At 43.5% G+C, this 24767-nt stretch overlaps 1 long non-coding RNA gene across 1 annotated transcript; it reads right to left on the reverse strand.

Annotated features, from left to right (window-relative positions):
- Positions 1–15234: 15234 nt before the first annotated feature.
- On the reverse strand, positions 15235–21114 carry LOC130682593 (uncharacterized). Its single transcript, XR_008995848.1, has 2 exons — positions 20633–21114; positions 15235–15424 (listed from the first exon to the last, which is right to left on the reverse strand). It is a non-coding gene; the product is annotated as an uncharacterized LOC130682593 (long non-coding RNA).
- Positions 21115–24767: the final 3653 nt, after the last annotated feature.

Raw genomic sequence — 24767 nt, forward strand, 5'->3', positions numbered from 1 at the left:
TAATTTTTCTGGCTCCAGTCAAAGCCCTTGGATCTGAGTGGCTATGGAATTGATCTTGGACTCTTCAGCTGGTGCTGGACCCAGTATCCACTGCTGTGGCCCCAAAGGGTCTGGGCTATTTCCGGACCAGACCAGGACACCCAGAACCTGAGACTGAAAGCCTCTGGGTCCTGACCAGGGCTTTGGTTACCTGTAGAACTGGAGCTGGGCTCTAAGCTAAGCTCCTCTGGGATCACGAGGCAGGGTCAACCAGGAGCAGTCACAGCCAGGATGGCCTGAGACAGACTTCTACTCAGACTCTTGCTCAGCAGGGAGGACAGGCTGGGCCTGCTCTGACCTTAGCTCCGTGGGTTCAGCCAACCCTGGGTCAGCTCTCGTTTGGGCCATCTTGAGTTGGTGTCAGTACTGCTCTTAAAGTTTTCCTTGAAGGCAACCCAAAATAAGAGAGAATTACATTTTAAATATATTTTTTTTGCAGATACACCTTTCTGGATCTTTGTTCTTTGTACCTGCATTTCTTTTTGTTGTTGTTACTGGAAAATATTTTCCAGAGTCATAAACAAAAGGTTGTATTAAGTGGTTACATTGGTGGTTGGAAATGGTGCTCTTGCTAAATTAAAAAAAAAAAAGTGTGACTTGCTATGGGGGAAGGTGGGGTTCCTATGGCCAGGAGCTTCACTGAATTTAAACTACCTGATGATGTAACTGGCCTGTTGCTAAGCTATCCCTTCCACACCTTTAGGCAATAAGCGAGTGCACTATATAGAGAGCTCGGCCCAGTGCTCTGGGCGGAGGCAGAGACGCTAGTACTCGACCTACCACCGGGAGAACAAGCCGGATAATAAACCCTTTCAACTCAAAGAACGTTTGCTGTCATTTTCTTTGGTGACATTGAATCCATAGTGAACTTGCCCGCAGCTGAAACCCATTGGCAAGACACTTGCTTTTATTGGAATGGGAGATTCCACAGGGGCCTGTGAAAATGGACAGGGGCTTTTGTGTTCTTAGGCACCGATTTAAAGAATTCAATTGTTCATGGATCAGTAATGCCACAACTATCATAACTTCTGAGAGAATTCATCCTGCAGGGATTTCTTTAAGTTTAGGGAAAATATATTTAAGAGGCTAATTCAGTGGGGGAGAATTAAGTGTGGATTCATGATTGCTTATGGAAGGGATAGTTCAGGAACTTTCCTAATGATTCCATTCAGAGCGAGGGGCCAAGTCCAGCCTCTGGGACCAAACATTCACGTCCTTCCGGCTATTCTAGCTGCGGAGGGAAGTCCAGGAGCACCTCCTGTCCTGAGACAACTGGTTAGGGTGGGACTGGTCAGAAATATAAAGTGAAAGTACCAGAAGCTTTTGCCATCAAGTCCCAGGCCTAATTCTTCTTGGTTTGTTTGTCCTCCTCCAGCCCTCTGAATGGTGCCTTTTGTGGACCTGGCTTTTCCAAAAGGATGGGATTTTAGTTTTAATTACTGCACCACAAAATCAGCCATATTGGAAATAAATTGTATGCATGTTTAATGAATAAGATAGCTAAACATTTCATTTTCATTTTCATTTCAGTCTTCCCAAGATTATCCTGGCCAAAATACTGATTATAGTATTTAGAAATGGACTCTTTTTAAAAATGTTTTTATTGAAATATAGTTGACATTATATTAGTTTCAGATGAACATAGTGACTCAACATTTATGTTATTAAGTGCTCACCACAATAAGTGTAGTTACCATCTGTCACCACACAAAGTTATTACAATATTACTATGTTCCCTGTGCTATACTTTTCATTCCCATGATTTATTTTTAACTAGAACTTTGTACCTCTTGATCCCCTTCACCTATCTTGCCCATTCCCTCACCACGCCCCCACCCCTCCAGCAACCACCAGTTTATTCTCTGTATTTATGAGTCTGTTTCTGTTTTTTGTTATTTTTGTTTGGTTGTTTGTTTTTGTTTTTTAGATTCCACATATAAGTGAAATCATATGGTGTTTATCTTTGTCTGACATATTTCACTTAGAATAATACCCTCTAGGTCCTTCTATGTTGCAAATGGCAAGATTTCATTCTTTTTAATGGCTGAATAATATTCTATTATATACATTACCATTCTTTGTCCTTTCATCTATTGATGGACACTTAGATTGCTTTCATATCTTGGCTGTTGTAAATAATGTAGCAATAAACATAGAGGTGCACATATCTTTTTGAATTATTGTTTGTTTTGTTCAGGTAAATACCCAGAAGTGGAATTACCTGATGGTATAGTATTTCTATCTTTAATTTTTGAGGAATCTCCATACTGTTCATAGTAGCTGTGCCATTTTACATTCCTAGACAGTGCACGAGGTTTCCCTTATGTCTATATCCTCTCCCACGTTTGTTCTTTCTTGTCTTTTGGATAGTAACCATTGTGACTGTTGTGAAATGATACCTCATTATGGTTTTGATTTGCATTACCTGATGATTAGTGATGTTAAGCATCTTTTCATGTGCCTGCTGACCATCTGTATGTCTTCTTGGGAAAATGTCTATTCAGATCCTCTGCCCATTTTATAATTGCATTATTATTATTATTTTGGTGTTGAATTGTATGAGTTATCTATTTGGATATTAGCCCCTTATTAGATGTATCATTTGCAACTATATTCTCCCATATACAGGTTGCCTTTTTGGTTTGTTAATGATTTCCTTTGCTGTGCAGAAGCTTTCTAGTTTGATGTAGTCCACTTGTTAATTTTTGCTTTTGTTTCCCTTGCCGGTGGAGACATATCCAGAAAAAAATTGCTGATACTAATGTTCAAGAGCTTACTGCCTACATTTTCCTTTGAGTTTTATGGTTTCAGGTCTTACATTTAGTTCTTTAATCTAGTTCAGTTTTATTTTTGTATGTGGTATAACACAGAGGTCCATTTCATTTTTTAGCATGTAGCTGTCCAGTTTTCACAGCACCATTTATTGAAGAAACTGTCTTTTCCCCATTGTATAGTCTTGCCTCCTTTGTCATAGATTAGTTCACCATATAAGCATGAATTTATTTCTGGTTCTCAATTCTGTTCCAGTGATCTATGTGTCTATTTTTAGGCCTGTGCCATACTGTTTTGATAATTATAGTTTTGTACATTAGCTTGAAATCAGGGAGCATGATATCTCCAGCTTTGTTCTTTTTTCTCTCAAGATCACGTGGGGTCTTTGTGGTTCCATAAAATTTAGGATTATTTGTCCCAGTTCTGTGAACCTTGCCATTGGTATTTTGAGATGGATTGCATTGAAACTGTGTATTGCTTTTGGCAGTATAACCATTTTAACAGTATTATTCTTCCAGTCTATGAGCATGGCAGATCTTTCCATTTATTTGTGTCATCTTCAGTTTCTTTTAGCAGTGTCTTATAGTTTTTGGAGTATAGTTCTTTCACTTCCTTGGCCAAATTTATTCCTAGGTATTTTATTCTTTTTAATGCAACTATAAATAGGAATGTTTTCTTAATTTCTCTTACTTCTAGTTTGTTATACTATAACATATTTTTTTATTGAAGTATCATTGATATACATATTATACTGGTTTCAAATATACAACACAGTGGTTCAACAGTTACCCATGTTATTAAATCCTCACCCCCACTAGTGCAGTTACTGTCTGCTAACATAGAAAGATATTGCAGAATCATTGACTATATTCTCCATGTTATACTACTATCCCCAGGACCAACCTATATTATGATTGAGAATTTTTGTGCCCCTTTATCCCCATTACCCCCTCCCCTCCCCCATGGTTATCACTAGCCACTTCTCAGTGTCTGTGAGTCTACTGCTCTTTTTGTTCAGTCTGTTTTGCTTTGCTTTTATATTACACAAATAAGTAAAATCTTATGGTATTTGTCTTTCTCCACCTGGCTTAATGCACTGTAGATCCATTCATGTTGTAAATGGCAGGATTTATTTTTTTATGGCTGAATAATATTCCATTGAGTACATACACCACCTCTTCTTAATCCATTCATCTATTGATGGACACTTAGGTCACTTCTATATATTGGCTGTTATAAATAATGCAGCAATTAACATAAGGGTGCATATATCTTTTCATCTCATGGATTTTGTTTCCTTTGGGTAAATTCCTAGAAAGGGAATTACTGGGTCATGTGGTATTTCTATTTTTATTTTTTTGAGGCATCTCCATACTGCTTTCCACAGCAGTTGTACCAATTTACATTCTCACCAACAGTGTAGGAGGGTTTCCTTTTCTCTACGTCCTCTCTAACACTTGTATTTCTTGTCTTTTGGATAGTGGCCATTCTAACTGGTGTGAGGTGATATCTCATTATGGTTTTGATTTTCACTTTCCTGATAATTAGTGATATGGAGCATCTTTTCATGTGCCTGGTGTCCATCTGTATTTCTTCTTTAAGAAATGTCTGTTCAGGTCATACCATAACAGATTTATGTATATTGATTTTGTATCCTGCAACTTATTGAATTTATTTATTTGTTCCAATAGTTTCTTGGTGGTATCTTAGGGTTTTCTATATCACGTCATTGGTAAATAGTGACAATTTCACTTTCTTACCAATCTGGCTGCCTTTTATTTCTTTTTCATGTCGATTGCTTTGGCTAGGACTTCTGTACTATTTTGAATAAAAGTAGTGAGAGTAGACATCCTTGTCTTATTCCTGATCTTAGAGGAAAAGCTTTCAGCTTTTCACCATGAAGTGTAATGCCATCTGTGGGCTTATCATATATGGCCTGTAATATTTTGAGGTATGTTCTCTCTACCTACTTTGTTGAAAGTTTTTTATAATGAATAGATGTTGAATTTTGTCAAATATACTTTCTGCACCTATTTGGATGATCATATGGTTTTTATGCTTCTTTTTGTTAATGTGGTGTATTATGTTAATTGACTTGCAGATGTTGAACCATCCTTGCATCTCTGGAATAAATCTCACTTGATCATGATGAAGATCCTTTTAATATACTTTGAATTGAGTTGACTAATATTTTGTGAGGATTTTTGCTTCCATATTCATCAGGATATTGATCTGTAATATTCTTTTTTTGTAGTGTTATCTCATTTAGGTATCAGGGTAATGCTGGCATTGTAGAATGAATTTTGAAACTTTCCTTTCTCTTCTCTTTTTTGGAATAATTTGAAAAGGATCAGTATTTACTCTTCTTTAAATATTTGGTAGAATTCACCTGTGAAGCCATCTGTTCCTGACTTTTGTTTGTTTGCAGGCTTTTGATTACTGATTTAATTTTGTTACTTGTAGTCAATCTGTTTAGATTTTCTATTTCTTCATGATTCAGTGTTGGAAGACAGTGTTTCTAGGAATTTATCCATTTCTTCTAGGTTGTCCAATTTGTTGACATATGATTTCTCATAGAAATTTCTTATAACACTGTATTTTTGTACTGCCAGTTGTAAGCTCTTCTCTTTAATTTCTGATTTTATCAGAGTCCTCTCTTTTTTTCTTGGTGAGTCAGGCTAGAGGTTTTTCCATTTTGCTTATCTTCTCAAAGAACCAGCTCTTACTTTCACTGATCTTTTATGTTTTTTTCTTTTTAGTCTCAATTTCATTTATTTCCTCTCTAATCTTTATTATTTTCTTCCTTCTGCGAACTTTGGGCTTTGTTCTCCTTTTCTAGGTTAGGTGTAGGGTTAGAATGAGATATGTCTTGTTTCTATGCATGTATCACTGTAAGTTTCCTCTCAGAACTGCTTGCTACTATCCCAAAGATTTTGAACAGTTGTTTCCATTTTAATTATTCTCCAAATATTTTTTTTTCTCTTTGATTTCTTCATTGATCCATTGGTTGTTTTCATGTGTTAGGGTTTTTTTAAATTAAGTAATTAATTAATTTTGGTATCATTAATGTACAATTAACATGAGCAACATTATGGTTACTAGACTTGCCCTATTATCAAGTTCCCATCACATATCCCATTACAGTCACCGTTCATCAGTGTAGTAAGATGCTATAGAGTTACTACTTGTCTTCTCTGTGCTCTACTGCCTTGCCCCTGTACCCCACAACATTATGTGTGCTAATCATAATGCCCCACTTCCCCCCTCTTCTGTCCCTTCCCACCCATCCTGTCCAGTCCCTTTCCCTTTCATAACTGGTTAGGAGTCTATCTATTTTGTTTATTTTCTTGAAGAACCAGCTCTTGCTTTCATTGATTCTTTCTATTGTTTTATTCTTTTCAATTTTGTTTATTTCTGCTTTAATCTTTATTTTGTCCCTCCTTCTACTGACTTTGGGCCTCATTTGTTCTTACTTTTCTAGTTTTGTTAATTGTGAGTTTAGACTCTTCATTTGGGATTTTTCTTTCCACAGGTAGGCCTGTATTGCAATATACTTCCCTTATGTGTTTGGGGTTTTATTTCCACTTTTTCTTGTAACTGATTTCCAGTTTCATACTGTTGTACCAGGAAAATTATTTGATATTATTTCACTCTTCTTAAATTTACCGAGATTTGTTTTGTGGCCTAACATATTATCTATCCTGGAGAACATTTCATGTACACTTGAGAAGAATGTGTATTCTGCTGGTTTTTAGATGGAATGTTCTGTATGTATCTGTTATGTCCATCTGGTCTAAGGTTTCATTCAAAGCCACTGTTTCCTTATTGATTTTCTGTCTGGATGATCTCTCCTTTGGTGTAAATGGAATCTTAAAATTCCCTGCTTTTACTGTGTTACTATCTATTTCTCCTTTTATGTCTGTTAATATTTGCTTTATATACTTTGGTGCTCTTATATTGGATGTATAGATATTTACTACTGTTATGTCCTCTTGATGGATTCATCCTTTATTATTATGTAATGCTTTTCTTTGTCTCTTGTTATCTTCTTTGTTTGTAGTCTATTTTGTTTGATATAAATACTGCTACCCCAGTTTTTTGTTTTACTTCCATTTGCATGGAATATCTTTCTCTATCCCTTCAGTTTCTATGTGTTTTTCGTTCTCAGTTAAGTCTCTTTTAGGCAACATATAGATGGGTCTTGTTCTTTTTATCCATTCAGCCACCTTGTGTCTTTTGATTGAAACATTACAGGTTTTGGCTTGTGGTTAAAAAGGTTCATATATGTATATATAGCAGTTTATACTGGATGGATGGCCGCCTTAAGTTTAAACATAATCTAACCACACTACTTTTTATTATTTCTCCCTTCACATTTTATGTTTGTAATGTCATAATTTGCATCTTTTTTTGTTTGTATCCTCTAATTTTTGTGTATATAACTGATTTTCCTTTTGTCTTCTGGATTTCATACTAACTTTATAAGTGATTGATTGTTACCATTACTGAATGTTTACCTGTGAGATTTTTCTTTCATGATTTTCTTGTAGTTATAACCTTTTCTTTTCCACTTAAAGAATCCCTTTAACATTTCTTGTTAGGCTGGTTTATTGTTGATGAATTCCTTTTACTTTTGTCTATCTGGAAAGCTTTTATCTCTCCTTCCATTATGAATGATATCCTTGCTGGATAGAGTATTCTTGGTTATAGTTTTTTTATCCCTCAAGAGTTTAAATATTATCATGCCATGCTCTTCTGTTCTGCAAAGTTTCTGCTGAAAAATCAGCTGATATACTTTGGGATTTCCCTTGTGCCTGGCCATTTGCTTTTTCTTGCTGCTCTTTATCTTTAATCTTTGACATTTAAATTTTTATGTGTCTTGGTGTGGACCTCCTTGGGATCATCTTGTTGGGACTAGCTTCCTGGACCCAGATGTCTGTTTCCTTCCCTGGGTTAGGGAAGTTTTCTGCACTTTGTCTCTCTCTTTTCCTTCTGGGACCCCTATTATGTGAATGTTAGTATCCCTGAAGTTGCTGCTGAGATCCCTTAGCCTATCCTCATTTCTTTTTCTTTTTTTCTTCTTTTCTTCTTTTCTATTCAGCTTGGTTGTTTTCACTATCCTGTCTGCCAGATCATTGATCTGTTCTGCAATTTCTAATTTGCTGTTGATTCTGTCTAATGTATTTTTCATTTAGTTATTGTATTCTTCAGCTGTGGTTCTTTTTTATATTTTCTACTTCTTTGTTGAAGTTCTCACTGAACTCACTTCTCTTCAGTCCAGTGAATACTTTTATGACAATTTCTTTGAACTCTTTATGAAATAGATTGTAGTCTGTGGTTCACGACAGTGTAATAGTCCCTGGTCACTAGAACTAGGTGCTCCATGGGTATTCCCAGTGTGGGCTGAGTGTGCCTTCCTGTTGTACTGGGCTGTGACTGCTGCCAGTGTACTGGTGGGCAGGTCCTGCCTTCCACCTGGCTAGTTATCAGTAAGAACTAGCTGCAATTCCTTAGGTGCATTGGTTTGCAAGGTTTGCTCTTGGTATGGTTGGTTAAAGGCTTGGATGCAGCCCCTACAGGTGGAAGGTGGGGGGAGGCAGCCCTCAGCCTGGCTGTCAACAGAGGCTGCTGTGACTATTGTGGGTACACTGTTGGGAAGGGCTTACTCCTGGCTTGGTTGCCTGAGAGGCCTGACTGTTACCTACTGCGTAGTGGTGGGTGGGACTAGATCCTTCCTTCCCCAGGGCAGGAGTTTCTCTGAAGGGCACCAGTCATGGCTGGAGCTAGTTATCAGGTGTGGTGGAGTGGGAGTTTCTTTGGAGGAGTACTTGCTAACAGTTTGTTGAACAAGGTGAATGTGCAGACTGATGCTGGAACAGGGAAAGCAACGCTGGCATGGTAGATGGAGGGTGTCAGAATTAGCTCCTACAAGTCTGTGGAGGAAAGCAAGAAGAATTGGCTACTTCCAGTCCCTCCATCTCTGAAGAAAGCTCCTACAGATCCCTGCACCTCCAGCACACATCAAAGTTAGTCAGTAAATCTCCTTCACATATAACCCAGGCACTTTTCAAACTGCTGCTTCTGTGCTGGATCTCAGGCTGATCAACATAGCATGCCAGCCCTCTAAGAGAAGAGACTTATCCACAGCCCTCTGGCTCTCCCAGAGTTAAGCTCCACTGGTTTCCAAGGCCACACATTATAGGAGTTCATCTTCCCTGGGAAGGTCCCCAGGACCAGGTATGCCAGATGTGGGACTTTATCCCCTTGTTCTTCCACACTTTGCTGCCTCCTGCTTATGGGCTTGGGAGGTGTGTGTGTGTGCATGTGGAGGGTTTGGATCCCAACTTTGGCTTTTCACCTCTTACCTTTCTTGATGTGGCCCCCTTTTTGTCATTAGCTGTGGAAGATCTGTTCTGCTGGTCTTCAGGTCATTTTCGGAATGAGTTGTATTTTACTGTGTATACATGGTGGGTGGTGACTGAACGAACCTTCTGTTCTGCCCTCTTCTTAGAATGAAGACTAGCGCTTCTCTTCTTTATTAAAAACAGATGTGCTCATAGTTAAGTCATTTCCCTTACAAGCTGTGTCTCTCTGATAGTATAGTAGTGATTCAACAAATTGGCTGCTTCCAAGAGTTTATTAAATAAGTGAATAAAAAATAAAAAAGTCAATTCTATTCCAAAGCATTTATTCAGTACTGCATATAGCCAGGAAGAATGGACATAAACACCTGTCCTCAAATCTGGCCAATCTCAACCTCCTACTTGGTGTATCATCCAGTCAGGAGCTAATCCCCCTCCCATAGAATCAGTTATTCTGTGAACACAAGCTTAGGTTAGAGTCATCCTGTCTTTATCAAGATTTCTCAGCTTGGACACTATTGGCACTTTGGGCCAGATGATTCATTGCTGTGGGGACCGTCCTGTGCACTATGGGACATTTATCTCCCTGGCCTCTGTGTGCTACATGCTGGTAGCACTGCTGCCCCCAGTCATGGCGACAGAACATGTCTGTAGACATTACCAAACATCCTCTGGGGTAGAATCACCCTGAGTTGGAAAACAGATCTGTGTAAAAGAATAATGTATGGTTATGTACTCTTAAACAATACTAAAATTACAGAAAAACCCAATAACCCATTTTTTTTTCCCTGTTCAGTGAAGGTATTCTGTAATATTCTGCTCCAAGGAATATACACTTTGAACAGACTTTTCTCTGAGAAACAAGGCTTTGTATATAGAAACAATGTTGTTTCAGGGCAAAGATCGGTAGCTAAAAAACTTTAAAAACAATTTCTTTGCAATGGAATAATAGAAAAATGAAGACCCTAATAGCCATAATCTGTACTCTTATGAACTCTAACTTTCAAAAAAGTAAAGTTCATTAAGTACACAAAGTAAAACATTACAATAAGGTAATAATGGAAAACAAATGTTTCTCTCCTGTTCCAATTTCTCTTTCTCCCAAAACCTAACCATTTTCAAGATTTTTCATTTCAGAAAAAAAAAATGCTGATAAAAAAAGTTAAAGCTTTCTTCTGAGAGAATTGGAATAGACATAGGTGTGAACTTGGAAACAGGGTGGTAAATTGAAGCTAATGACAGTTCTGAACAAATCAGAAGGAAGACCTGGGCTTTGATATTATTCTATAATTATCTGCCCTCTAGGAAGGAATGGTCTTTTTCCCATGGTGTGCTAGCTGCATCTTCTGGAAATTTAGCTATTTTAGTTTAAATCTGAGGGTTTTCACTCACAGAGCAAGCTTGCTGAGGCTGGTCTTGGCAGAGTTCTGTCCCCATCTTTGTTAAGACTGACCTGTTGTGCCAGTGCCAGGGGCTCACTTACTGCTTTTTTCCCTCAGTGCACAGGGCACCCACTCTCACTGCAGCATCATGTTCTGAAGGAGACAATTCAGTCTTTGTCACGCTGCTGAGGTTCCCCGGGCAGCCCTGTGAGTGGATGCAGGTTTCTGGCAAAATGGGCACCCATTGGTAAGTAGTTTCTCTCCTTTCCTCAAAAGGTCCCTGTGGATTTTGGCAGCTTTCCTTAATAAGTTGGCTCTTCATAAAAGTTCTGAATTTGCTTGATGTCCTTAAGCACTTGTGGCTCTTTATCTAAAAATGTAGACATTATGGAGAATTTCTTAGTGTTCTGTAAGCATGCTTTTTATCCTGTGAATGGATCTCTTTATGTGTTCTAGCCACTAACACCCAAAAGTTCAGATGCATACCAATAAAAAGGGGCATTTGTAGGAGAAAAAAAAAAAGATTTCAGGACAAAAGAGTTGATTATTTGTGAACTTCCCTGACATTTTCCCTCTTAATAGATTACCATTTGTTCATTCAGTTATTCATGCAGTCACAGACATCAATTCAACAATTATATGCAAGAGACTGTATGGATCACTTGGACAGAGCAGATCAGAGCAGCCAAGAGCCTGAACTGGGAACCAGAACACTTGTCAGCTTTGCCTCCTCTGGGCTGTTGTTTTTGAGCAAGTCACTTAACCTATCTCAGTCTCAGATTCCCATCTGAAAAACCAGAATAGTAATAGAATCTGCTCTCTCGGGTTAGTATAAGAATTAATTGATATTTGCTGGCAAAGCACATAGTGCTACACATCTTCTAATCACTCATTTGATGTTCATGGAAAAAAGACATTTATGGAAATAATTATATGTGGTAAAAAACAATAAGTAATATGAGAAGTAAAAAGGAGGGCATATTAACAGATTAAGTAGTACTAACTGCTGTAACAAGCCCAAAGCCTGTGGTTTAACAGAATAGGGATGACTTTCTAGGCTGCCTTTCTTCCAAGTGACTCAGGGATCATGGCTCCTTCCATCCTCTGTCTTCTAGAGCTTCAGAACCATTCACTTCAAGGTACAGGAGTAAGAAAAACTCGAGTATGTGTGAAATCTTGTTTGGGATGTATTGTAACTGGCCTGTATACTAGTTACCTTTTGTGCGACAAATTGCCCCAAACTTAGCAGCTTAAAACAACTCTTATTTTCTGTGGGTCAGGAATTCTAGAGCAGCCCAGCTGGGTGGTTGTTGCATTGGCTGCAGATCAGGATTTGGCTGTGCCGCAGTCATCTGAAAGCGTCACTGACATTGGAGGGTCCTCTGCTGAGGCGGCTCACTCACATGGTTGTTGGCAGGAGGCCTCAGTTCCTTGTCACATGGACCTCTCTGTTGGGCTGTTTGAGGATTTTTGCAACATGGCAACTGGCTTCCCCTGGAGCCAGTGATCTGAGAGAGGAAGAGTAACGTGGAAACTTCAATGCCTTTTATAATCAAGCTTCAGAAGTTACATGTTGCCACTCACACTTATTTGTTTATTAGAAGAGAATCACAAGTTCAACCTACACTCAAGGGGAGAAGAATTAAGCTCCAGTTCTTGAAAGAGGGATATCAGAGAATTTGTGGACCAAATATATATTGAGCACAAAGCTCCTGAAACCTTTGGAATTTCCTAAATGGTGAGAGCAGGTAAAGGTGAAAAGAGTGTCTTTGGTTATTTATAAGAAGTCCCTTTCAGCCACACCTGAGTTTACTTTAGTGAGGTGACTTTTAGAAAGCTCTTTACAATGGGAAGCAATGCCAGCGGAAGCAACCATGTGATAAGAGGGTTGGAATTTCCAGCCCCACTCCCTGAAACCTCCCATGAGGGAAGAGGGTGAGTTGATCATCAGTATTGCCTACATGAAACCTCTGTAAAAATTCTTAATGTATGGGGCTCAGAGACCTTCCTGGTTGGTGAAGCTAGGAGGGTGGTATGCCCCAACTCCACAGAAGCTCCTGTGTTCCATTCTAGCAAATTATCAAACCTGGGGAGGGAGTTGTGGGACCCTGATTTATAGCCGGTCAGTCAGAACTACAGGTGACAGCCTGGGTTGTGCAATAAGCATCTGAATTGAGGGGGCCAATCCCATGGAACATAGCCTGTAACTTGGAGGACCTGTATGTTAACTCCAGGTAGATAGTATCAGAACTGGATCGACTGTAGGATGCCCAGCCAGTGTTGGAGATCTGGTCAGTATGGGGAAAAAGCTCCACACATCTGGTCACAGAAGCGAGTAGTGTAGTGGAATAAAACAAGGAGTTTTCCTTTGACAAATCCTAATTCCTTCTTTGCCTCTCGCTAGCTGTGTACCTTTTGGCAATTTACTTAGCCTGTCTCAGTCTCAGCTTCGTCATCTCTACAGTGGCAACAATAATATCCCTTTTAATGAGTGTTAGTAGGATTTGAGAAAATGTATAAAATACTTAGAGCAGTAAATGGTAGCTCTGATGATCAGTGCAACCTCTTCAAGGTCAATGAAGAAGCAGACCTAGGGAGTTTAAATAACCCCCTCAAAATCATGTAGGGAGTTAGTTAGGAATTGGATTAGAACCTCACATTAGAACCAGCATGAACATCAGCATAGAGTCAGAAATATCACCAGGTCTAGAATAGAAGTGGCAGAGGAAAGGCACGGTGCATAACAAGCCTTTGAAAGCAGGAGAGCTGCTTCCACTCCATACAGTAAAAGAGGTGATTTGATGCTAAATTCTTAGGCAGAAAGGTGTTTTAGGCAAACATATTCTGAGGTTTGTTTGCAAACAGATGAATAATATAATTAATACAATAGACTTTGAATCAAGACTAGGAATACAGTCATTCAGCCACTAAGGGTAAGATCTACTAAAAGCCCCAGAGGCTTTTCATCATTCTCAACCTGTAGTCAGGGAAACAGGGAGACTAAAAAATATATCACCAAAGAAACACTGAGTTGAAAATATATATAAAGGAAAGAGGAGAACCAGCTATGTATTCTGTGTCCATGTTCCCATGGAAGCATGTGTCTGTATGGAGTACCAGTCCCCTAAAACACAGGTGTCCCTGTGTGTGTATGCGCATTGGGGTCAGGTGTGGAGGCCCCATACCCAGCTCATGTGGTGTTGCAGGTGGGAGAGAGGGTATAAGCCATGGCCCCCTGTAGCATCTACAGGTGGGTGAGGAATTCCCAAGAGCTTTTTGAATTCATATTGCATATGAGCTGTGGAGTAGCATCTCAGAGGTCATTTTGGTTCGATATAGAAAAATATCAGCTGGAACCTGAGATCTTGAATGCATGCAAATTGGGAATGCTGTCTGGGTAAGAGTGGGGTAAGCAGTGTGATGTCATGAAAAGAACTGATGATATGGGGTCAAATGGACTTGCATTGGTATCCAGCCTTATTACAAACTCACTGTGGGACCTTTGGCAACTTCTCATCAATATATTAGTATCTGAGGTTCATCTCTAAGAGAAAATGATAAAATCTACCTTTAGCTTCATGAGAATCAAAAGAAGCATCTTAGATACAAGTGCCTGGAATGGCAGGTGTCTTGCCAATGGGTTTCAGCCCCGGGCAGGTTCGCTATGGATTCAATGTTACCAAAGAAATTGACGGCAGTACATTCTTTGGGGTGAAAAGGTTTATTACCCGGCTTGTTCTCCTGGCGGTAGGTCGAGCACTAACGTCTCTGCCTCCACCCAGAGCACTGGGCCGAGCTCTCTATATAGCACAATAATAGCTTATTGCCTAAAGGTGTGGAAGTGGTAGCATAGCAACAGGCCAGTTACGTCATCAGGTGGTTTAAGTTCAGTGAGGATACTGGCCATAGAAACCCCAACTTCCCCACACTCGACCCCTCCAGGATTCTTGACTTAGAATCTACAATCTACATGTGTTCAGTCTTCCAGAATGGTCCCTGTGCAAGAAAGCTGGAGCACTGTAACCAGATTCCACAATAGCAACAGAGGATAACAACAATTTAGAGATAATAAAAATTAAGATGCAGCAAGATTTTTTTTATCTCCAACATACTTTTATTTATTTATTTACTTTTTTCTATTTTGATATCATTAATCTACAATTACATGAGGAACATTATGTTTACTAGACTCCCCCTGAAAGGAAAGGACCGACACACAGCAGCAATTCACCGGAGAATTCCGCTTTATTGGGGAAAGGTGCTGGGTTATATAGGAAGGGGCATGGGGTGATTGTGGTGTTACTTCTACGGGGCTGGTGGCTATTGGCTAGGTGCTGGGGAGTGGGAGTGGGGAGAGAGGTGATTGGTCTTTAGGTGGCGCCGTCGGGAACTGAGGACCCGGAAGAGAAGCTGGAAGTTCGCCATCTTACTGGTGGGGGCCCTTCATTCCCCCCTTTCTCCTCTATGGGGTTGTGGACGTTGCTTTCTTTCTGACTGCTTCCTGCTGAACGGGGGCGGAGAAGGGAGTGAGGGCTTGAGGATTGGGGGGAAAGGGTTGATAGGACTCCCCACAGTAAGGACGAGTAGATGTGGACTTCCTCAGGTTGGAAATAAATGAAGGTTCCTTGTAACCATAGGTCGAGGACTTGTTGATTCTAATGGTGCCAAGAGGATACGGGTGTCAGAAGCCAGGCGTCTGCGGCCATTGTTTCCAGGAACAGTTTCCAGTGGAGAGAGGGGTCCATCTCAGCGTGTGGTGAGGAGGTCACGTGAGGGTGAGGGATCTTCTGTGGCCAGAAGCTGATAGTTCCTGAGTAATAGCTGGTTGAAAGTTTAATTAGAGATTTTTCTGACTTGGGATTTGATGAACTTCATTATACAGGGTAAGAAGAGACAGGGGAGAAGAATGATTATTATGGGGCCTGCAATGGGCCAGAGCCAGGTAAGGAGGGGGTTTGTTAGTATTGAAGAGAATGGGTTGGAATTGGAAGCAGAGTGGAGGCTGGAGGCAAGGTCGGTGAGTTTGGTAATGTCAGTTTCTACAATGCTGGATTCGTTGATGTAATAGCAGCACTCTTCTCGAAGGAAGACGCAGGTGCCGCCCTTTTCAGCTGTAAGCAGATCTAAGGCCCGCCGGTTTTGAAGGGTGACTTTAGCTAGCGAAGTGACCTGTCTTTGGAGAGAGGCCAGGGAATCGGCAGTGGATGTCAGGGCTCTTTCAAGTTTGTTGTTGAGATTTCTAATTGCCCATAGAGAGTGACTCAAGGCTCTTCTCAAAAACCCTGCACCAATGGCTGAGGTGGTCAAAGAGATACTGACCATGATGGGAAGGAAAGCAGCCCTTTTTGTGTGCGAGGGCAAGGGAGGTTGGAGCTCAAGGAATTCTGCCATGTTGTAAAGTGTAAGCTGTGGGATTAGGGTGACGAGAATGCAGGGTATATCGGAGTTGGGAGGCAGTGAGTTGAAAAGACTGCCATTGCACTAAAAGAAGTGTCCTGGTTGAGTGAAAGTCTTAGAGCCGGAGGTAGGGGTGTAGATAGAGAGGCAGTGAAGTGCGCTGGAGGGGGGTGGAGCTGGGCCTACACAGTGGTGGATGGTGAGATTATCTGCATATTCTGGTTCCCATAGGGGTACGTCTGCCAGGGGACGAGGGGTTGTCCTTCTGCATGGAAGGAGTAGTTGGAAATATTAAGGGGCATGGCGGCCAGCAATGGGCGCTGTAGTGATGCGCACAGGAAACAATTGGCGGTGTTGAGGGTGTGGTTGAGAAAGATGGTGGTGTCTTGAATAAGCTGTAACTAAGAGTAGGAGGAATAAGAAGATGAAGACGTGCCGTCAAGAGTCTGGATAATGACTTTTTCGGAATGTCCGATATCTGATGCAACTTGAGAGATCTGGGAGTGAGAGGGAACATACTCTCGAGAGATATGAAGGGTACCGTGGGGGGTCGAGGACTCCTCATAGTAAACTGAGGCTGTGACCCCGGCAGCCCATCGAGAGTCCCAGGGATCTGGGATTGATAAGGAGAATGAGCCATTGGGGTATTTCATGAAACGGTTATAGGAGTAATACTGTGGGTACTGGGAGTTACTCATATAGTGAATGGCACAAGACCAGTAGGGACATCCCCCATAGGTGTCTTGCCATCGCCTGCAATAGGCTTGTCTTTGGTCATAGAGGAAGCAGAGGTAGGGAGAATAAAGGTAGCTGCTAGTGAACACTTCGGTGGAGGGAGGAAAGTGGAGGTATAAAGGCTCAGAGCAGCTTTTCAGAGGGCATTCTGATGTGGCAATGAGGGCAATAACTTTTGTTTGATGCTGTGTGTAAGTCTGTCTTACTTTGAATCGAATGAGGAGAAAAAGCAAGAGAGCGGTAAAGGAGGAAAAAGTCATGATTTGGGTATGGATGGCAAAGGGGGTGAACGGGATTTTGGAGGAAAGAGGACAGTAAGGTCAGGAGTCTGGAGGGAGGGAAAGTCTGTAAACTTTTGAAGGTTAAGAGATCTTTTAGGTGATGTGGGGACAGAATGGTAAGGGGCACCCCGAATGTCAGTTTATGAGCTTCCTTCTGCAACAGCTGTCTAGCAGCTAATGCCCGTAGGCAGGGGGCTCATCCCCGAACTGTGGGGTCTAATTGCTTGGAAGATACGCTACTGGGGCAAAGGATGGGCTATAATATTGGCCTAGGACTCCTAGAGCTTGACTGGACTTCTCATGAATGTATAATGAGAAGGGCTTCGCGACAAATCAGGAAGATGGAGAGCTGGGGCTTCCACAAGGGCTCGACGGAGCTTAATGAAGGAGTGTCGGGGTGAGGAGGATAATGGTTCTTCAGGGGGGCCCTTGCTGAGGTCGTATAGGGGTCTTGCCAACAGGGAGAAGTTAGGGATCCACGCTCTAAAATACTTAGCCAGGCCTAGAAAGGAAAGGATTTCTGTCTTGGTTTTGGGAACAGGCAGGTCAGAGAGGAGCTGTTTCTGTCTAAGGTAATGGACTTTCTTTGTTGAGATAGAAGAAATCGGAGGTAAGTGACAGAAGGGGAAGAGATTTGAGCTTTGACAGGGGATACCTGGTAACTTCTGGAAGCTAGAAGGTTAAGTAGGGAGGCAGTGTCAAGTTGAGACTGTTCCCACGAGGGACTGCAGAGTAGAAGATAGTCCACGTATTGTAATAAGGTGGACTCGGAAGACTTGTGGCAAAACTGTCCAAGTGAGTTGTTCAGAATGTCTTGTGTATGGGTCCTTCCAGGTGAAGGTGAAAAAATCTTGGGAGGAGGGGTCTCGGGAGGCTAAGGCAGGGCAGCGATAAAAGGGTGTATGGATTTGGGACTAAGGGATGGATAGGGACAACGGCCATGTTGATGAGGCAAAGGTCTTGGACGAGGCGGAAAGATTTGTTGGTTTTTTTAACAGCTAATATGGGGGTATTAAACGGGGTGTGAGTGGGTCTAAGGTAATTTTTGTTTAAGAGATCTTGGATGATGGGTTGGAGGCCTATGAGGGCTGAAGTGGTTAGGGGGTATTGGGCCTGACAGATATACTGAGAGGGGTCATGTAATTTGATGGAGGCAGGAGGACATAGAGCCACGGAGGGGCTTGTAATGTCTCAAACTCTGGGATTTACAGGGTGTATGAGGGCGGAACTGGAGCTTTCATTGGGTAGAGGGGGGTCGTCGGCTATGAGGGCCATCAGAAAGGGAGTACTGGGGGCTGTGGGAGTGGATATAGTTATGGAAACATGGAGGAGAGAAAGGATGTCCCGTCCTAGTAAGGGGATGGGACACTGGGGCATAACCAGGAAGGAGTGGGAGAAAGGTATGGGATTGTCTTGGATTGTGCATAAAAAGGGGGGGGGGGATTTAATGGGAAAATCTGTTTACCTCCTACCCTGACTATAGGAGTAATGGCAGGCGTGGTAGGGCCCCGGTATTCCTGCAAGACTGAGAAGGTGGCTCCTGTATCTAGGAGGACGGAGATGGGGTGACCGTCTACTATTAAAGTAACCCTGGGCTCCTGTTTGGTGATGGAAATGGTCGGGTGAGAAGCCCCCGGGCCCCGTCAATCTTCTTCTGCCAGCCCCACTACAGCGGGCTTAGGATGGGGGTTGTTCTTCCAGCCTCCCCTTCGGGTGGCTGGGCAATCAGACCTCCAGTGGCCTTTTTTGTGGCACTTGGGGCATGGGGTGGTAGGAGATCTGGGGGAGGGGCATGCCCTTGACCAATGTCCTTCTTGTCTGCACTTGAAACAAGCTCCTGTGTGGGGCTTGTTTGTAGAGGGGCGCCCAGGTTGTGGTTTTATCAGCTGAGCTAACATTTGGAAATTGGCCTGATCAGCCTTTTGTTTACGGCATTCTTTCTCCTCCTCCCAATTATGGAAGACTTTAAAGGCCACTGTTAGGATCTCAGTCTGTGGGGTAGCGGGGCCCTGTTCTAACTTTTTGAGTTTAGCTCTAATGTCGGGGTAGCTTTGAGCTAGGAAGTATGTCATAAGGACATGTCTTCCATCAGGCGTTTCTGGGTCCAGGCTGGTATACTGTAGTAGGGCTTGAGTGAGTCTGTCTAAGAACTCGGAGGGAGCTTTTGAAAATTGATTATTTATGAGCTGTTTTTTTTCAGACTTGCTATTAAGCAGCAGGCGAAGATATCTCGAGAGCGGAGACTCACAGTGGTGTTATAATCTCAGTGTGGGTCTTGTTCGGGGACAGCGGTGGGGCCAGAGGGATAGGTGGGGTCAGTCCTGTGGGTTTAGGTGGCGTGCGTTTGGGCGAAGTCTCAAACTCATCTTTGCTCTTCAGGAAGGAGGGTATTGGCTAGGAGCATGAAAATGTCATGATGTGTGAGGCTGTATGACTGGAGGGTCTATTGAAACTCTCTGATATATGTTGTGAGATCAGTGGAAAAGGAACTTAGGCATTTCTCAAGTTGGGCTAAATCTCTTGAGAAAGGGATGTGAACGCGCACGATGCCTTCGGATCTTGCTACTTCTCGGAGGGGAGGCGATAATTTTGGGAGGCCCTCGGGACTGAGTCTGAGGAGGACTGAAGGGTTCTGGCTCAGTCTGTGGGGGAGAAACAGGTGATGGGGCAAAGACAGAGGAGGCTCTTGGAACTTAGTTAGAGGGGGGCTGAAAGGCTCAGGCTTGATATGCAGGGGGGTGAGGTGGGGGAGGAGATGGTAGTGGAGGAAGGGGGAGGGGCTGTTGTAGGAGAGGAGGGGGAAGGGAGTGAACGGGAGGCTTCTGCGGGGGAGACGGCTAGCAGGCTAGGAGAACTTGGGGGGAGGCGGGGGGAGGAGGCAGAAAGCTTCGGTATAGGGAATCTCCTTCCAGTTTTTCAGGCGCTGGCAGAAGTTAAAGAGATCGCGAGTGATGTTAGGATCAAGAGTTCCCCCTGCGGGCTATAGGTTGTTATTGTCTAGGGGGTATGTCGGCCAATCTTGGGAGCAGTATTTGCCGAGAAGTTTTGGTTTTATATCAGGCGTCAGGGAGAGGGTGGCTAGATACTTGAGCAGGCATTCAAGAGGTGAACTTCCAGGGAGGGATGAGGAGGCTCCCATGGCTAAAGGACAGAGAAGGAGACAAACAGGGGAAGACGAACGGAGATCCTCGGACTGGGAGCAGACCGCAAGGAGACAAAGGGCGTCCCCGATGATCCTTGGGGGTCTGCGGAAACTCATATACGAGTCGGTTTCTTAGGAAGTGTGGGTCGTCACCCAGACTTCTCTAAGAAGGCAGAGTGCCGGAGTCCGAGGGACCTAGTACTAGGAGTTTTCGGCGGATGGAACGGATTTCGGCAGGTAAAACGGAAGGAAGGAGTGGAAAAGGGAGCGTTCTCATCCACAAAGGAGTCACCTCGTTTATGGCTGTTGGAGGGGGGCCTGAGGGTCTGCAGCAGCCGTGGAGGCAGGAGGCGGCAATTTATGGCTGTTGAAGGGGGGCCTGAGGGTCTGCTGCAGCCATGAAGGCCGGAGGCAGGGAGAGTTCTTTCTTCATCTCCGAGCATCAGGGCCTTGCCGGACGATCACAGTCAATGGCACTGTGATAGCTCGGGGAAGAGTGGCCCACTCTGGGGGAAAACTTACCTAAAGGCCAAAGAGGAGTGGTGAGTGTGAGGAGCCAGCGCCGGAAAAAGAGGACGAGGGCAAGCTGCTGCTGGTGTCGGGGGGAAGACGGGGCCCAGTTGGGGTGTCCCGTCTCCCAGGTTTTGGCACCAATGAAAGGAAAGGAGCGATACACAGCAGCAATTCACCGGAGAATTTCGCTTTATTGGGGAAAGGTGTTGGGTTATATAGGAAGGGGCATGGGGTGATTGTGGTGTCACTTCTACGGGGCTGGTGGCTATTGGCTAGGTGCTGGGAGTGGGAGTGGGGAGAGAGGTGATTGGTCTTTAGGTGGCGCCGTCGGGAACTGAGGACCCAGAAGAGAAGCCAGAAGTTCGCCATCTTACTGGTGGGGGCCCTTCACCCCCCATCACCAAGTTTCCCCTACATACACCATTGCAGTCACTGTCCATCAGCAAAGTAAGATGCTGTAGAATCACTGCTTGTCTTCTCTGTGTTGCACAGCCCTCCCCGTGCACCCCCCCACATTATGCATGCTAATCGTAACACCCCCTTTCTTTCCCCCCACCCCTTATTCCTCCCTTCCCACCCATCCTCCCTGGTCCCTTTCCCTTTGGTAACTGTTAGTCCATTCTTGGGTTCTGTGAGTCTGCTGCTGTTTTGTTCCTCCAGCTTTTGCTTTGTTCTTATACTCCACAGATGAGTGAAATCATTTGGTCCTTGTCTTTCTCTGCCTGGCTTATTTCACTGAGCATAATACCCTCTAGCTCCATCCATGTTGTTGCAAATGGTAGGATTTGTTTTCTTCTTATGGCCAAATAATATTCCATTGTGTATATGTTACCACCACCTCTTCTTTATCGATTCATCTACTGATGAACACTTAGGTTGCTTCCATTTTTGGCTATTGTAAATAGTGATGCGATAAACATAGGGGTGCATATGTCTTTTTCAAAATGGGTGATGCCTTCTTAGGGTAAATTCCTAGGAGTGGAATTCCTGGGTCAAATGGTATTTCTATTTTGAGTTTTTTGAGGAATCTCCATGCTGCTTTCCACAATGGTTGAACTAATTTACATTCCCACCAGGAGTGTAGGAGTGTTCCCCTTTCTCCACATCCTCTCCAACATTTGTTGTTGTTAGTCTTTTGGATGGTAGTGATCCTTACTGGTATGAGGTGATATCTCATTGTGGTTTTAATTTGCATTTCTCTGATGACAAGCGATGTGGAGCATCTTTTCATGTGTCTGTTGGCCATCTAAATTTCTTCTTTGGAGAACTGTCTGTTCAGATCCTGTGACCATTTTTTTATTGGATTATCTGCTTTTTTATTGGATTAACAAGCCATTGTGCCTCTCTATCATGTCTGCTGCATTAGGATTGTATGGCACATGAAATTCCACTTGATTCCCAGCTGTTGCACCCATTCTTGCAGTGTATGTTCAGTAAAATGGGTGCCCTGATCACTCTCAATTATCTGTGGTTGGCCATAGGCAGCAAAGAGACACTCCAGGCCTCTTTTGGTCATCTGCTGGTCTGCACAATGGGTGGGAAAAGCAACCAGAAGTCCAGTAGCTGTGTCCACACAAGTCATCGCATACCGATATCTTTCTGACACAGGTAGAGGCCCAATATAGTCTATCTGCCACCTGACGAAGGGTATAGGCCCCTTAGCTATTGTTCCATGTTGTTGTTGAACTCGGTGTAAGTCCGTTTTGGAGCACATGACACACTTCTGCTGGGCTCTACTAACTTCTTCTAAGGTCAAAGGCAAGCCCCACTGACGGGCTGCAGCCCACATTATCTTTTGCCCTGCATGCAACAAATGCTGATGTAGCCATTGGGCTATATCAGAGGCAGGCCTTCCTTCTAACCAACGTATCTGGGCCAATTTATCTGCTTCATCATTTCCTGGGCATGCCAGTGGCAAATGACCTGTCACATTGTATACTGTAATTATTCTAGTCTGACCACAGGCCCATAAGTCTTGCCACAATTCTTGCCCCCAAAGGGGTTGGTGGCCAACCAGCCAGTTGGCATGGTACCAGGTTGGTAGCCACAAGGTCAAGCTCCAATAGACAGCCCAGCTGTCAGTGCAGACAACTATAGGGGAGGGCTCCTGTCTGACCACAAGCCACACAGCCCGCAACTCTGCCCATTGGCTGCTCTTCCCCTCACCATTTTCCATCCATATTGTCTCAGTCTTAGGATGGAAAGCAATGGCCCTCCATTTTGGGGGCTGCCCATGGCTGGAGCCATCTGTGTACCATGCATTTTCAGGCATAGGTGCTCTTCCCTCCCGATAGGGACTCTTTGCTACTAATGGTTCAAAAGCAAGTTCTTCCTGCTTTTCACTAGTATATGTCACCAGCCCCAACAAGTGTTGGAGTTCTTCACTCAAGGGGCTACTAGAGAGGGAACTACACTGCTGTAGGTAAGCACCCCACTTGGCTAGTGTGGGTGTTTGTGCCACACCACTCCTTGGCTTTTGGGTCCAGTCTCGTACCCACCCCAAGATGGGATAGGTGGTTATTACCTTTATCGTGGCCACTCCAGTGATGGGTTCTGTAGCCAGCAAGGCGTGATACACAGCAGCCAGTTGTTTTTCTATCAAAGTGTATCGTACCTCTGCCCCTTTCCAGAGTTGTAACCAGAATCCAATAGGTTGGTGAGTTCGTTCAAGCCGCTGCCAGAGATCCCAGCCATAACCGTCTTCAGTGACATGAATGTCCAGCTCACAGGGCCTTGATGGGTCTATCACACTCAATGCCTGCACAGCCTTGACTGTCCGTTTTGCTGTAGTAAAGGCAGATGCACATGTCTCATCCCAGTCCCACCTGATGCCCTTTTGTACCAGCCAGTATAAGGGCTTCAGAATTTGTGCCAAGTGTGGTATAAACACTCTCCAGTAGCCTAGAAGACCCAGAAACTCCTATAGCAATGCTACAGTTGTGGGGGTAGGAAAGGTCTGGACTTTTTCTATAACTGCTTCTGGTATCACTTTGGTCTTACCTGACCAGACCACACCCAAGAATTTGACAGACAGACCAGGTCCCTGAACCTTGGTGCTGTTCACAGCCCATCCTTTCTGCTGTAAATGTTGCAGCAGTCCTGGTGCTGCACCTTCTAGATGTGAAAGAGAATCGGACGTGAGCATGACATCATCAATATAATGGTACAGCCACACCATTGGTGGTTTCTCCCATGTAGCCAAGTCCTGGGCTACAAGTCCATGACAGATGGTGGGGCTGTGGAGGTGTCCCTGTGGAAGGATGGTGAAAGTCCATTGCCGTCCTTCCCACGTGAAGGCAAACTGTTCTTGACTTTCCTGCTCAATGTCAATGGAAAAGAAGGCATTAGCAAGATCTACCACATAATGATATGTTCCTAGTTCATGGCTGAGAGTATCCATCAAGCCTGCAATAGAGGGGAGAGCAGCATGCATAGGGGGTATGACCTTATTCAGTTCTCTGTAATCCAGTCATATGCCAGGAGCCATCTGGCTTTTTTACTGGCCACACTGGTGAATTGAAAGGACTATGGGTGGACTTTATAATGCCCACCTTTTGCAGCTCCTGGAGAGTTTCTCCAATCTCTTTATGCCCTCCAGGCAGTTTGTATTGTTTGGTATTAGTCACCCGCTGAGGCACAGGCAAAGCTGTGGGCGGGTGCCTAGCATGTCCCCTCAGAACTGCCTTCACCACACATACTCTCAGTCTGAACTCACCTGCCGTGGTCTGCAACCATAGACCCTGCAGGATTTCAATCCCCAAAATATACTCAGGGATAGGAGACATATACACAGTATACTCTTTTGGGGGTAGATGCCCTATTCCCAAAGGGACTTGGGCTTTTTTCACTCTGACAGCCTTAACCCCGTATCCATCTATGATAGTGGGGGTCCCAGGGAACTGCTCAGCGTTATCAAGAATCAGTGAACATTCAGCCCCAGTGTCCATCAGAGCCAGGACACGTTGTATGTTCACTGGGGCTCAATGGACAGCTATTTCAGCATGTGGCCTCCGGTCCCCCCCCTTGGTTCCTCAGGGCAGATACCTTGACCTTCTCCTCAGTCAAACTGTGTTCCCCAGTCACCTTCCTGTGTGGGCTCGGGTGAGGTTGGCTCACTTTCCAGCAGGAATTCTTACAAACACGC

The sequence above is a fragment of the Manis pentadactyla genome, chromosome 2 (genome assembly GCF_030020395.1).
Source record: "Manis pentadactyla isolate mManPen7 chromosome 2, mManPen7.hap1, whole genome shotgun sequence".
In the NCBI taxonomy this organism is placed as follows: domain Eukaryota; kingdom Metazoa; phylum Chordata; class Mammalia; order Pholidota; family Manidae; genus Manis; species Manis pentadactyla.